The sequence below is a fragment of the Symphalangus syndactylus genome, chromosome 1 (genome assembly GCF_028878055.3).
Source record: "Symphalangus syndactylus isolate Jambi chromosome 1, NHGRI_mSymSyn1-v2.1_pri, whole genome shotgun sequence".
Classification (NCBI taxonomy): Eukaryota; Metazoa; Chordata; class Mammalia; order Primates; family Hylobatidae; genus Symphalangus; species Symphalangus syndactylus.
Genome location: NC_072423.2, coordinates 94,325,681 through 94,338,609, shown reverse-complemented (window position 1 = coordinate 94,338,609; position 12,929 = coordinate 94,325,681). Strand labels below are relative to the sequence as shown.

Sequence of the window (12,929 nt, the reverse complement as noted above, 5' to 3'; positions counted from 1 at the left end):
CCCAGCGAATAGAGGAAGGAGAGACCAAGGAGGGAAGAAGAAGTGACCCCAGGAAAGGAGGGATGGAGAAGGAGCAGCTGGGCAAGTCCGGAAGAGGCCAAAGGGCTGGGAAGGGCCCCTGCTCTCCTGGGCTCAGCTGCCCAGCTCTCAAGCCAACGGATTGCATCTCTCAGTGCCTGTGCAGACAGCCATGGGGTGATGGTAGCTCAATCGGCGCATCACACTGGTGGGGATCCAGACCCTGAGCTGTGTAGGAGGGGCTGGACAGGCAGTGGTTCCTCTGCAAGTAGGGTCTCAGGACCCAGGCTTGGGGACAGTGCCTCAACCACAGCTATGGAGCACTGGTGAGATTCTGGGACCGGTTATGAAAAGTCTGGTTGGGATGCCTTTGGGAGATAACTCAAGGGCAGAGATGCCACAGTGAGACGGTGCTGGGTTTCAATCACGGTTCAGCCCCTCATTGGATGTGAGAACTCACACAGTTCCCTTTGGGTGCGTTAGGTCCCCCATCTATAAACTGGGGTGAGGGCCAGGCACAGTGGTTCACGCTTGTAATCTCAGCACTTTGGGAGGCTGAGGCTGGAGGATCACCCGAGGTCAGGAGTTCCAGGTCAGCCTGACCAACATGTTTGAAGAGGGCCTGCCCCTCCACACCTGTGGGTATTTCTTGTCAGGTGGAGACGGGAGACTGAGAAAAGAAATAAGACACAGAGACAAAGTATAGAGAAAGAAGAGTGGGCCCAGGGGACCGGCACACTCAGTATATGAGGACCTGCACTGGCGCTGGTTTCTCAGTTGCCTCAGTATTTATTGATTACTATTTTCACTATCTCTGCAAGGGGACTGCGGCAGGAGAACAGGGTGATGGTGGGAAGAAGGTCAGCAGGAAAACATGTGAGTAAAGGAATCTGCGTCATAAATAAGTTCAAGGGAAGGTACTGTGCCCGGATGTGCACGTAGGCTAGATTTATGTTTCTCCTTACCCAAACATCTCAGTGCAGCAAAGAGTAACAGAGCAGTATCACCGCTAGTATATCCCGCCTCCAGCCATAGGGCAGTTTTCTCCTATCTCAGAATAGAATGACTGGTCGGCTTTACACCAAGACATTCCATTCCCAGGGACATACGGGAAACAGAGGCCTTCCTCTTATCTCAACCACAAAGAGGTCTTCCTCTTTTACTAATTCTCAGCACAGATCCTTTACAGGTGTCGGGCTGGGGGACGATAAGGTCTTTCCCCTTCCCACAAGGCCATATCTCAGGCTGTCTCAGTCAGGGAGACAATACCCAGGCTTTCTCGGGCAGAGGTCCCTGTGGCTTTCCACAGTGCATCATGTCCCTGGTTAATAGAGAATGGAGAATGGCGATGACTTTTTACCAAGCATACTGCCTGCAAACATATTGTTAACAAGGCACATCCTGCACAGCCCTAAATCCCTTTAAACTTTGATTCAATACAGCACGTTTCTGTGAGCACAGGGTTGGAGCTAAAGTTACAGGTTAACAGCATCTCAAAGCAGAACAATTTTTCTTAGTACGGATCAAAATGGAGTTTCTTATGTCTTCTTTTTTTCTACGTAGACACAGTAACAGTCTGATCCGTCTTCCTTTCCCCTACATATGTGTGGGCGGAAGATTACCTAGGTGCCGGGGCAAGAGACTGAAGGCACAAACTGTTTCAGTATAATAAAGAAAATAGTTAGAATAAGAATAGTCATAATACAAATTAGATCTAGAAATGATCATGGACAATTATCAATCATTATTATAAACATTATTAATCATTAGCTTTTAATATTACTCTTTGTTGCATTATTAATATAACCTAGGAATAACCGGTGGGTATAGGGTCAGATGCTGGAGGGACATTGTGAGAAGTGACCTAGAAGGCAAGAAGTGAGCCTTCTGTCACGCCTGCATAAGGGCCACTTGAGGGCTCTTTGGACAAGCAGTAACGCCAGTGTCTGGGAAGGCATCCGTTACTTAGCAGACCGCGAAAGGGAGTGTCCTTTCCTTGAAGGAGTCAGGAAACACTCTGCTCCACCAGCTTCTTGTGGAAGGCTGGATATTATCCAGGCCTGCCCACAGTCATCCAGAGGTCTAAACCCCTCCCTGTGGTGCTGTGCTTCAATGCTCACGCTGCTTGTCCACTTTCACGCACCTCCCATACTCCTGGTTCCTCTTTGAAGTTCGAAGTAGATAGCGGTAGAAGGAATAGTGAAAGTCTTTTTTTTTTTTTTTGAGACGGAGTCTCGCTCTTTCGCCCAGGCTGGAGTGCAGTGGCGCAATCTCGGCTCACTGCAAGCTCCGCCTCCTGGGTTCACGCCATTCTCCTGCCTCAGCCTCTCCGAGTAGCTGGGACTACAGGCGCCTGCCACCACGCCTGGCTAATTTTTTTGTATTTTTAGTAGAGACGGGGTTCACCATGGTCTCGATCTCCTGACCTCGTGATCCGCCCGCCTCGGCCTCCCAAAGTGCTGGGATTACAAGCGTGAGCCACCACGCCCGGCCGTGAAAGTCTTAAAGTCTTTGATCTTTCTTATGAGTGCAAAGAAGAAAACGCTGATGTATGCTGCCTTCTCTCTGCTTCGGCTACCTAAAAGGGAATGGCCCCCATCCTGTAATCACATGACCTGCTTCACCTTGTCAATCACTTAGAAGATTCACCCTCCTTACCCTGCCCCCTTGTCTTGTATACAATAAATATCAGCAAGCCCAGCCATTTGGGGCCACTACCGGTCTCCGTGTCTTGATGGTAGTGGTCCCTGGGGCCCAGCTGTTTTCTCTTTATCTCTTTGTCTTGTGTCTTTATTTATTACAATCTCTAGTCTCCACACGGGGAGAACACCTGCTAAGCCCCGTAGGGCTGGACCCTACACATACGTTGAAACCCCGTCTCTACTAAAAACACAAAAATTAGCCAGATATGGTGGTGGGCACCTGTAATCCCAGCTACTGGGAAGGCTGAGGCAGGAGAATCGCTTGAACCTGGGAGGTGGAGGTTGCAGTGAGCTGAGATCACACCATTGCACTCCAGCCTGGACAACAGAGCGAGACTCCATCTCAAAAAAAAAAAAAAAAAAAAAAAAAAAGTGGGAACTTGGGTAGGCGCGGTGGCTCACGCCTGCAATCCCAGCACTTTGGGAGGCCGAGGCGGGTGGATCACGAGGTCAAGAGATCGAGACCATCCTGGCTAACACAGTGAAACCCCGTCTCTACTAAAAATACAAAAAAATTAGCCGTGCATGGTGGCCGGCGACTGTAGTCCCAGCTACTCCAGAGGCTGAGGCAGGAGAATGGCGTGAACCCGGGAGGCGGAGCTTGCAGTGAGCTGGGATCACGCCACTGCACTCCAGCCTGGGCGACAGAGTGAGACTCTGTCTCAAAAAAAAAAAAAAAAAAAGTTAGCCGGGCGTGGTGGCACCTGCCTGTAATCCCAGCTACTCAGGAGGCTGAGGCAGGAGAATTTCTTGAACCTGGGAGGCGGAGGTTGCAGTGAGCCAAAATTGCGCCATTGCACTCCAGCCTGGGGGACAAGAGTGAGACTTCGTCTCAAAAAAATAAAATAATAAAATAAAATAGTGGGAACTTTAAGCTTAGCTAACAGGGATCCAAATGCTTCAAGGGAAAGTATTTGTTGTTCAGCCCACTGTAAGTTATCAAGAGCTACTTGCTAATGGCCCACACTTTGTTTGTTGATGACTTACCATAGGAAAACCTTTGGTGTTCTTTCTATTTTATATTATATTATAACGCATGAAACAGAAAAGCTGCTGTAAACAATGCTGAAACTTATGTAACAAGTTGGCCAAATTTAATTTTAGAAAGTATTTAAATTGTGCTCTGTCCTAGATCTAAATGTTGAGAATTTTAAAAAACAAACGTTTTAACATCTGCAAAAGCATGTAAGAATAACTTCAAGTTGCCGGGTGTGGTGGCTCACGCCTATAATCCCACCAATTTGGGAGGCCAAGGCGGGTGGATCACGAGGTCAGGAGTTCGAGACCAGCCTGGCCAACATACTGAAAGCCTGTCTCTACTAAAAATACAAAAATTAGCCGGGCGTGGTGGCACGTGCCTGTAATCCTCGCTACTCTGGAGCCTGAGGCAGGAGAATCACTTGAACCTGGGAGGCAGAGGTTGCAGTGAGCCGAGATCATGCCACTGCACTCCAGCCTGGGACAGAGCGAGACTCCATCTCAAAAAAAAATAAAATAAAATAAAAAATAATAACTCCAAAATTAACATTATTTTGACTTCCTATTATTGTCTTTCCAAAAAATGGTTCTGTGCTTTTTGTTTGTTTTGATTTTTACTTCTTTGTTTGGTTTGGTTTTTTCGTTTGTTTTGTTTTTAGCAAATATGATGCCTAAAAAATAAACTGTTCAGGGTTCTGGCCTACTGTGGTCGGCGGAATACTAGCCCCTCAAAGATGTCCATGTGCTAACTCTCAGAACCTGTGAATATGGGCCAAGTGCAGTGGCTCACACCTGTAATCCCAGCACTTTGGGAGGCCAAGGCGGGTGGATCACATGAGGTCAAAAGTTTCAGATCAGCCTGGCCATCATGATGAAACCCCGTCTCTACACGTCTGCCCGGCCGCCCCGTCTGGGAAGTGAGGAGCGCCTCTGCCCGGCCACCCATCGTCTGGGAAGTGAGGAGCGCCTCTGCCCGGCCTCCCATCGTCTGGGAGGTGAGGAGCGCCTCTGCCCGGCCTCCCATCGTCTGGGAGGTGAGGAGCGCCTCTGCCCGGCCGCCCCGTCCGGGAGGAAGTGAGGAGCGCCTCTGCCCGGCCGCCCCGTCCGGGAAGAAGTGAGGAGCGCCTCTGCCCGGCCGCCCCGTCCGGGAAGAAGTGAGGAGCGCCTCTGCCCGGCCGCCCCATCTGGGAAGTGAGGAGCGCCTCTGCCCGGCCGCCCCGTCCGGGAAGAAATGAGGAGCGCCTCTGCCCGGGCGCCCCATCCGGGAAGAAGTGAGGAGCGCCTCTGCCCGGCCGCCCCATCCGGGAAGAAGTGAGGAGCGCCTCTGCCCGGCCACCCATCGTCTGGGAAGTGAGGAGCACCTCTGCCCGGCCACCCACCGTCTGGGAAGTGAGGAGCGCCTCTGCCCGGCCGCCCCGTCCGGGAAGAAGTGAGGAGCGCCTCTGCCCGGCCGCCCCGTCCGGGAAGAAGTGAGGAGCGCCTCTGCCCGGCCGCCCCGTCCGGGAAGAAGTGAGGAGCGCCTCTGCCCGGCCGCCCCGTCGGGAAGAAGTGAGGAGCGCCTCTGCCCGGCCGCCCCGTCCGGGAAGAAGTGAGGAGCGCCTCTGCCCAGCCGCCCCGTCTGGGAGGTGAGGAGCGCCTCTGCCTGGCCACCCATCGTCTGGGAGGTGAGGAGCGTCTCTGCCCGGCCACCCATCGTCTGGGAGGTGAGGAGCGCCTCTGCCCGGCCACCCATCGTCTGGAAAGTGAGGAGCGCCTCTGCCCGGCTGCCCCATCTGGGAAGTGAGGAGTGCCTCTGCCCGGCCACCCATCGTCTGGGAGGTGAGGAGCGCCTCTGCCTGGCCACCCATCGTCTGGGAAGTGGGGAGCGCCTCTGCCCGACCACCCATCGTCTGGGAAGTGAGGAGCGCCTCTGCCCGGCCACCTATCGTCTGGGAAGAAATGAGGAGCGTCTCTGCCTGGCCGCCCCGTCTGGGAAGTGAGGAGCCCCTCTGCCCGGCCGCCCCGTGTCTGGGTAGAAGTGAGGAGTTCCTCTGCCTGGCCGCTCCGTCTGGGAGGTCTACCACGGAGGCCAGAAGCAATGTGGGGGCTGGACGTGGTGGCTCACGCCTGTGGTCCCGGCACTCTGGGGGGCGAGGCGGGTTGATCACTTCGGGCTAGGAGTTCGAGACCAGTCTGGCCAACTTGGCGAAACATGAAGAATACAACAGACAAACCAACCAACCAACTCAATGACAACAAAACAGGTCTACCCTGGAGTCATACTCTAATTTTTTCTATTTTCCTCCCTTTCTGATCCTTTATCCCACTTTCTTTTTCTTCCTCTTCCTTCTCCCTCTTCTTTGTCAAATAGAGGATTGAGTTATTATCACTGATCCATATAAAGTCCCTCTCTCATTTATTTTAACTCCCACCCCCCATTTCTATTCCCCGACTTCCCATGTGCAACCTTCCTAATATGTTTGATACGCATCTTTTTGTTTGTATGTATTTTTAGAAAATGTTTATTGTTTTTGTATGCAAAAAAAATTAATAATAATAAAAAAAAGATTCTGTCTCAAAGAAAAAAAAAAAAAAAAAGAAACCCCGTCTCTACTAAAAATACAAAATTAGCCAGGCATGATGGCACACACCTGTAGTCCCAGCTCCTTGGGAGGCTGAGGCAAGAGGTGGAGGTTGCAATGAGCCGAAATCATGCCACTGCACTCCAGCCTGGGTGACAGAGTGAGACTCTGTCTCAAAAAAAAAATTAAAAACCTACTTACAAAGTCCAGGCCCAGATGACTAGTAACTTCTTCACTACTAACTTCTACCAAACATTTAAAGAATACCAATTCTTCACAAACACTTCCAAAACATGGAAGAGGAAGAGGGAATACTTCCCAACTCATTCTATTAGGCTGGTATCAATATTACCCTGATAACAAAACCAGATAAAGACATCACAAGAAACTACAGAGCAGGCCAGGCGCGGTGGCTCACGCCTGTAATCCCATCACTTTGGGAGGCCGAGACAGGTGGATCATAGGTCAGGAGATCCAGACCATCCTGGCTAACACAGTGAAACCCTGTCTCTACTAAAAATTAAAAAAAAAAAAAAAAAAAAAAAAAAAAAAAAATAGCCAGGTGTGCCTGTAATCCCAGCTACTCGGGAGGCTGAGTCAGGAGAATTCTAGCAGGTGCAGTGGCTCACACCCGTAGTCCCAGCACTTGGGAGGCTGAGGTGGTTAGCTTGCTTGAGGCCAGGAGTTCGAGGTCAGCCTGGACAACATAGCAAGACTCAGTCTCTACGAAAAAAATTAGCCCAGCGTGGTGGCACATGCTTGTAGTCCCAGCTACTCAGGAGGCTAAGGCAGGAGGATTGTTTGAGCCCACCTACGAGGTTGAGGTTGCAGTGAGCCGTGAGACATGAGCCATGATTGCACCACTGCACTCTAGTCTGAGCAACAGAGCAGGAAACTGTGTTAAAAAAAAAAAAAAAAAAGGCCGGGCGTGGTGGCTCATGCCTGTAATCTTAGCACTTTGGGGGGCCAAGGCAGGCGGATCACCTGAGGTTGGGAGTTCAAGACCAGCCTGACCAACATGGAGAAACCCCGTCTCTATTAAAAATACAAAATTAGCTGGGCATGGTGGCGCATGCCTGTAATCCCGCTACTCGGGAAGGCTGAGGCAGGAGAATTGCTTGAACCTGGGAGGCGGAGGTTGCGGTGAGCTGAGATCGCGCCATTGTACTCCAGCCTGGGCAACAAGAGTGAAACTCTGTCTTAAAAAAAAGAAAAGAAAAGAAAAGAAAAATTCTATATCATGACTAAATAGGATTTATCCTGGAAATACAAGGTTGGTTTAACATCTGAAAATTAATTAATGTAATACATACTATTAATAGAATAAAAGGCAAAACAAAAAAATACCTGATCATCTCAATAGAAGCAGAAAAAGCAATTAACAAAATCCACCAGTCTTTCCTTTTTTTTTTTAGAGGGAGTCTCACCCTGTCACCCAGGCTGGAGTGCAGTGGCACAATCTCAGCTCACTGCAACCTCCACCTCCTAGTTTCAAGCGATTCTCCTGCCTCAGCCTCCTGAGTAGCTGGGATTACAGGCATTCACCACCATATCCAGCTAATTTTTGTATTTTTAGTATAGACGGGGTTTCGCCATGTTGGCCAGGCTGGTCTTGAACTCCTGACCTCAGGTAATCTGCTGGCCTTGGCCTCCCAAAGTGCTGGGATTACAGGCATGAGCCACTAGGCCCGGGCCAATCCACCAGTCTTTCATGGTAAAAAGAAGAAAGAAACCAGCCAGCCATGGTGGCACATTCCTGTAGTCTGAACTGAGGCATGAAGGTCACCTGAACCTGGCCAGGCACAGTGGCTCACACCTGCAATCCCAGCACTTTGGGAGGCCGAAGTGGGCAGAACACATGAGGTCAGGAGTTCCAGACCAACCAACATGGAGAGATCCCATCTCTACTTAAAAAAATAATAATAATAATTAGCCAGGTGTGGGGGCATGTGCCTGTAGTCCCAGAAGCTGAGGCAGGAGAATCACTTGAACCTGGGAGGCGAGGTTGCAGTGAGCCAAGATCGTGCCATTGCGCACCAGTATGGGCTACAGAGTGAGTCTTCAGGTCAAAAAAAAAAAAAAAAAGGAATGTTTTCAGATTGTTCACTGCTATAGTGAACAGAAATACAACTGATTTTTGTATGTTGATCTTGTATCCTACAACCTTGCTGAACTCATTAATTTTAATAGCTTTCAAAGACTCCATACGATTTTCTGTATACAAGATTATGTCATCCGTGAAGTTTTACTTATGTAAGCCACCACATCTGGCTCCATTTTTAATAACATAAAGAAAGAGGCTGGGCGCGGTGGCTCACGCTTGTAATCCCAGCACTTTGGGAGGCCGAGGCGGGCGGATCACGAGGTCAGGAGATCGAGACCACGGTGAAACCCCGTCTCTACTAAAAATACAAAAAATTAGCCGGGCGTGGTGGCGGGCGCCTGTAGTCCCAGCTACTCGGAGAGGCTGAGGCAGGAGAATGGCGTGAACCCGGGAGGCGGAGCTTGCAGTGAGCCGAGATTGCGCCACTGCACTCCAGCCTGGGCGACAGAGCGAGACTCCGTCTCAAAAAAAAAAAAAAAAAAAAAAAAAAAGAAAGAATAAATTACTAGGAATAAATCTAGGAAAAGAAGTTGAGGCCAGGTGCAGTGGCTTACGCCTATAACCCTGACAGTTTGGAGGGCCAAGGCAGGAGAATGGCTTGAGCCCAGGAGTTCAGGACCACCCTGGGCAATACAGTGAGATCCTATCTCTACAAAAAAAAAAAAAAAAAAAAAATTAAAAATCGGCTAGTTGTGGTGGTGCATGCCTAAAGTCCCATTTCCTTGGGAGGCCGAGGCAGGTGTATTGCTCGAGTCCAGTAGCTCAAGGCTGTAGTGAGCTATGATTACGGTACTGCATTCCAGCCTGGGCAACAGAGCAAGCCATTCCAGACCCTGTCTCAAAACAAAACAAAACTGGCCAGGTGAGGTGGCTCACACCTGTAATCCCAGCACTCTGGGAGGCTGAGGCCAGGCAGATCACATGAGGTCAGGAGTTTGAGACCAGCCTGGCCAACACGGTGGAACCTCATCTCTACTAATAACACAAAGATTAGCTGTGCGTGGTGGCAGGTGCCTGTAATCCCAGCTACTCAGGAGGCTGAGGCAGGAGAATCACTTGAACCTGGGAGGCTGATGTTGTGGTGAGCCAAGATCGTGCCACTGCACTCCAGCCTGGGCAACAGAGCCAGACTCTGTCTCAAAAAAACCAAAACAAAACAAAACAATAACTTTTTAAACATAAAGACATCTTCAAGTGGCAACGACTACCTAAATGCCATACCCAGCTAAGCTGTCATGAAAACTGAGTGCAAAATAAAGATATTTCAAAAAAAGACTCTCAGAATTTCCCACTCAGAAATCAGCTACACCCCCATCATGGCCCAGACCCCCGCCCAGCCCAGCCTCCTCAAACTGCACGTGGCTAGAACCGAGTGTGATCATCCCCCACATTGTAGCCACAATCATCAGTCTTACCATCTGTTCCCCAGGGGCAAGCCCCTAACTCATCTGCTGTCCCAGGGCCTAGCTACCCTCCAACCTACCCCAGCTTCTCTCTCTCTCCTCTCTCTGTCTCTCTCTCCTCTCTCTGTCTCTCTCTCTCCTTTCTCTCTCCTCTCACTCCTCTCTCTCTCCATCTCTCTCTCCTCTCTCTCTCCATCTCTCTCTCCTTTCTCTCTCCTCTCACTCCTCTCTCTCTCCATCTCTCTCTCCTCTCTCTCTCCATCTCTCTCTCCTCTCTCTCTCCATCTCTCTCTCCTCTCTCTCTCCATCTCTCTCTCCTCTCTCTCTCCATCTCTCTCTCTCTCCTCTCTCTCTCCATCTCTCTCTCCTTTCTCTCTCCTCTCACTCCTCTCTCTCTCCATCTCTCTCTCTCTCCTCTCTCTGCTCTCTGTCTCTCTCCTTTCTCTCTCCTCTCACTCCTCTCTCTCTCCATCTCTCTCTCCTTTCTCTCTCCTCTCACTCCTCTCTCTCTCCATCTCTCTCTCCTCTCTCTCTCCTCTCACTCCTCTCTCTCTCCATCTCTCTCTCTCTCCTCTCTCTGCTCTCTGTCTCTCTCCTGTCTCTCTCCTTTGTCTCTCTCCTCTCTGTCTCTCTTTCTCCTCTCTCTCCCTTTATCTCTCTCATGTGTCTCCTTTCTCTCTCTCCTCTCTCTCTCTCTACTCTCTCTCCTCTCTCTCTCTCCTCTGTCTCTCTCTGTCTCTACTCTCCTCTCTTTCCTCTCTCTGTCTCTGTTTCTCTCTCTCCTATCTCTCTCTCCTCTCCTCTTTCTGCCTCTCTCTCTCTCTGTCTCCCCTCCCCTGTCCTCCCCTCCCTTCCTCTCCCCTCCCCTGTCCTCCCCTCCCCTCCCCTCCCTTCCCCTCCCCTCCCCTCTCCTCTCCTGCCCTCCCCTCCCCTCCCCTCTCCTGCCCTCCCCTCCCCTCCCCTCTCCTGCCCTCCCCTCCCCTCCCCTCCCCTCTCCTCTCCTCTCCTCTCTCCCCTTCTCCCACTCCTCTGTCAGCCTCCCTTCCAGCCACGCTGGGTTGCAATGCCCCACATTTCTCACTTTCAAGCTGTTCTCTCTGGAGGAAGGCTGCCCTGGTCTTTTCTATCCAGCAAATTCCTATTCATTCTTTGAATCTCGCTCCAAATGTCCCCTGCTCTGTCTAGCCTTCCCTGAATTACTCAGGCAGAAAGCATTGCTTCTAGCCTGGCAAGGTGGCTCACACCTGTAATCCTGGCACTTCGGAAGGCTGAGGTGGGAGGATCGCTTGAGCTCAGGAGTTCAAGACCAGCCTGGGCCATAGAGTAGGACACTCATCTCAACAAAATATCAAAAAATTAGCCAGGCATGGTGGTGTGCACCTGTAGTCCCAGCTACTTTGGAGGCCGAGGAAGAAGGATTGCTTGAGCCCAGGAGATTGAGGCTGCAGTAAGCTGTGATTCAACCACTGCACTCCAGCCTGAGCAACAGGGTGAGACCTTGTCTCAAAAGAAATAAAAATAAATTAATTAATTTAATTAATTTGTTAAAAAGCATTGCTTCTGTGCTTTTCCAGTGCACTTCACAAGAAATGCTCTCAGAGACCAGGCACAGGGGCTTATGCCTGTAATTCCAGCACTTTGGGAGGCTGAGGAAGGAGGATTTCTTGAGCCCGGGAGTTTGAGACCAGCCTGGGCAACATAGCAAGATCCTGTCTCTATAAAAAAAAAAAATGCTCGGCCGGGCGCGGTGGCTCACGCTTGTAATCCCAGCACTTTGGGAGGCCGAGGCGGGCGGATCACGAGGTCAGGAGATCGAGACCACGGTGAAACCCCGTCTCTACTAAAAATACAAAAAATTAGCCGGGCGTGGTGGCGGGCGCCTGTAGTCCCAGCTACTCGGAGAGGCTGAGGCAGGAGAATGGCGTGAACCCGGGAGGCGGAGCTTGCAGCGAGCCGAGATTGCGCCACTGCACTCCAGCCTGGGCGACAGAGCGAGACTCCGTCTCAAAAAAAAAAAAAAAAAAAAAAAAAAAAAAAATGCTCTTGGCCATGTGCGGTGGCTCACACCTGTAATCCCAGCACTTTGGGAGGCCAGGGCAGGTGGATAACTTGAGGTCAGGAGTTCGTGACCAGCCTGATGAACAGGGTGAAACCCCGTCTCTACTAAAAATACAAAGATTTGTATATAAATTGAATCATGCAGTATGTATTAATGGCAAAAACTGGAATTACTTTTTTTTGAGACGGAGTCTCACTCTGTCACCCAGGCTTGAGTGCAGTGGTGCAATCATGGCTCACTGCAACCTCTGTCTCCCAGGTTCAAGCGATTCTCATGTCTCAGCCTCCCCGGTAGCTGGGATTACAGATGTGCCCCACCACACTCGGCTAATTTTTGTATTTTTAGTAGAGACGGGGTTTTACCACGTTAGTCAGGCTGGTCTTGAACTCCTGACCTCAGGTGATCCACTTGCCTTGGCCTCCCAAAATGCTGGGATTATAGGCGTGAGCTGCCACACCCAACCTGCAATTACTTTTCACTAAACTAATAGTTTTTAAAAACTGGTTTCTTTAATCTCAACATCTTTTGAAATTCTTATATATTACTGGTGTATCAGCAGTTTGTTCAAGATTTAAAACCTTGAGACACTATGAGCAAAGCTCACCCCCCGCCCTCCAGCATAAAAATTATAGATGATGCCTGGGCGCGGTGGCTCACACCTGTAATCCCAGCACTTTGGGAGGCCGAGGCGGATGGATCACCAGGTCAAGAGATCGAGACCATCCTGGCCAGCATGGTGAAACCCCATCTCTACTAAAAATACAAAAATTAGCCGAGTGTGGTGGGGCATGCCTGTAGTCCCAGCTACTCTGGAGGCTGAGGCAGGAGAATCGCTTGAACCAGGGAGTCAGAGGTTGCTGTGAGCCAAGATCGAGCCACTGCATTCCAGCCTGGTGACAGTGTGAGACTCCGTCTCAAAAAAATAAAAAATAAAAAAAATTAAATGATAGCAGATGTGTCCAAGGAATATTTTGGGGATTTGATCCCTTTATGAATCTTGTGATAGAGGAAAGTGTGAAGATGGCAACTAGTGGACAACAGAGCAGTCCTGGAACAGTGGTAAGATGAGGGAGAAGCATCCTCATGTTAGAAGCCTTGGAATGA

The 12,929-nt window shown here is 50.3% G+C and overlaps 1 pseudogene; it reads left to right on the top strand.

The window, feature by feature from the left end:
* Nucleotides 1-12,764: 12,764 nt before the first annotated feature.
* On the top strand, nt 12,765-12,929 carry LOC129488762 (small nuclear ribonucleoprotein G-like; annotated as a pseudogene).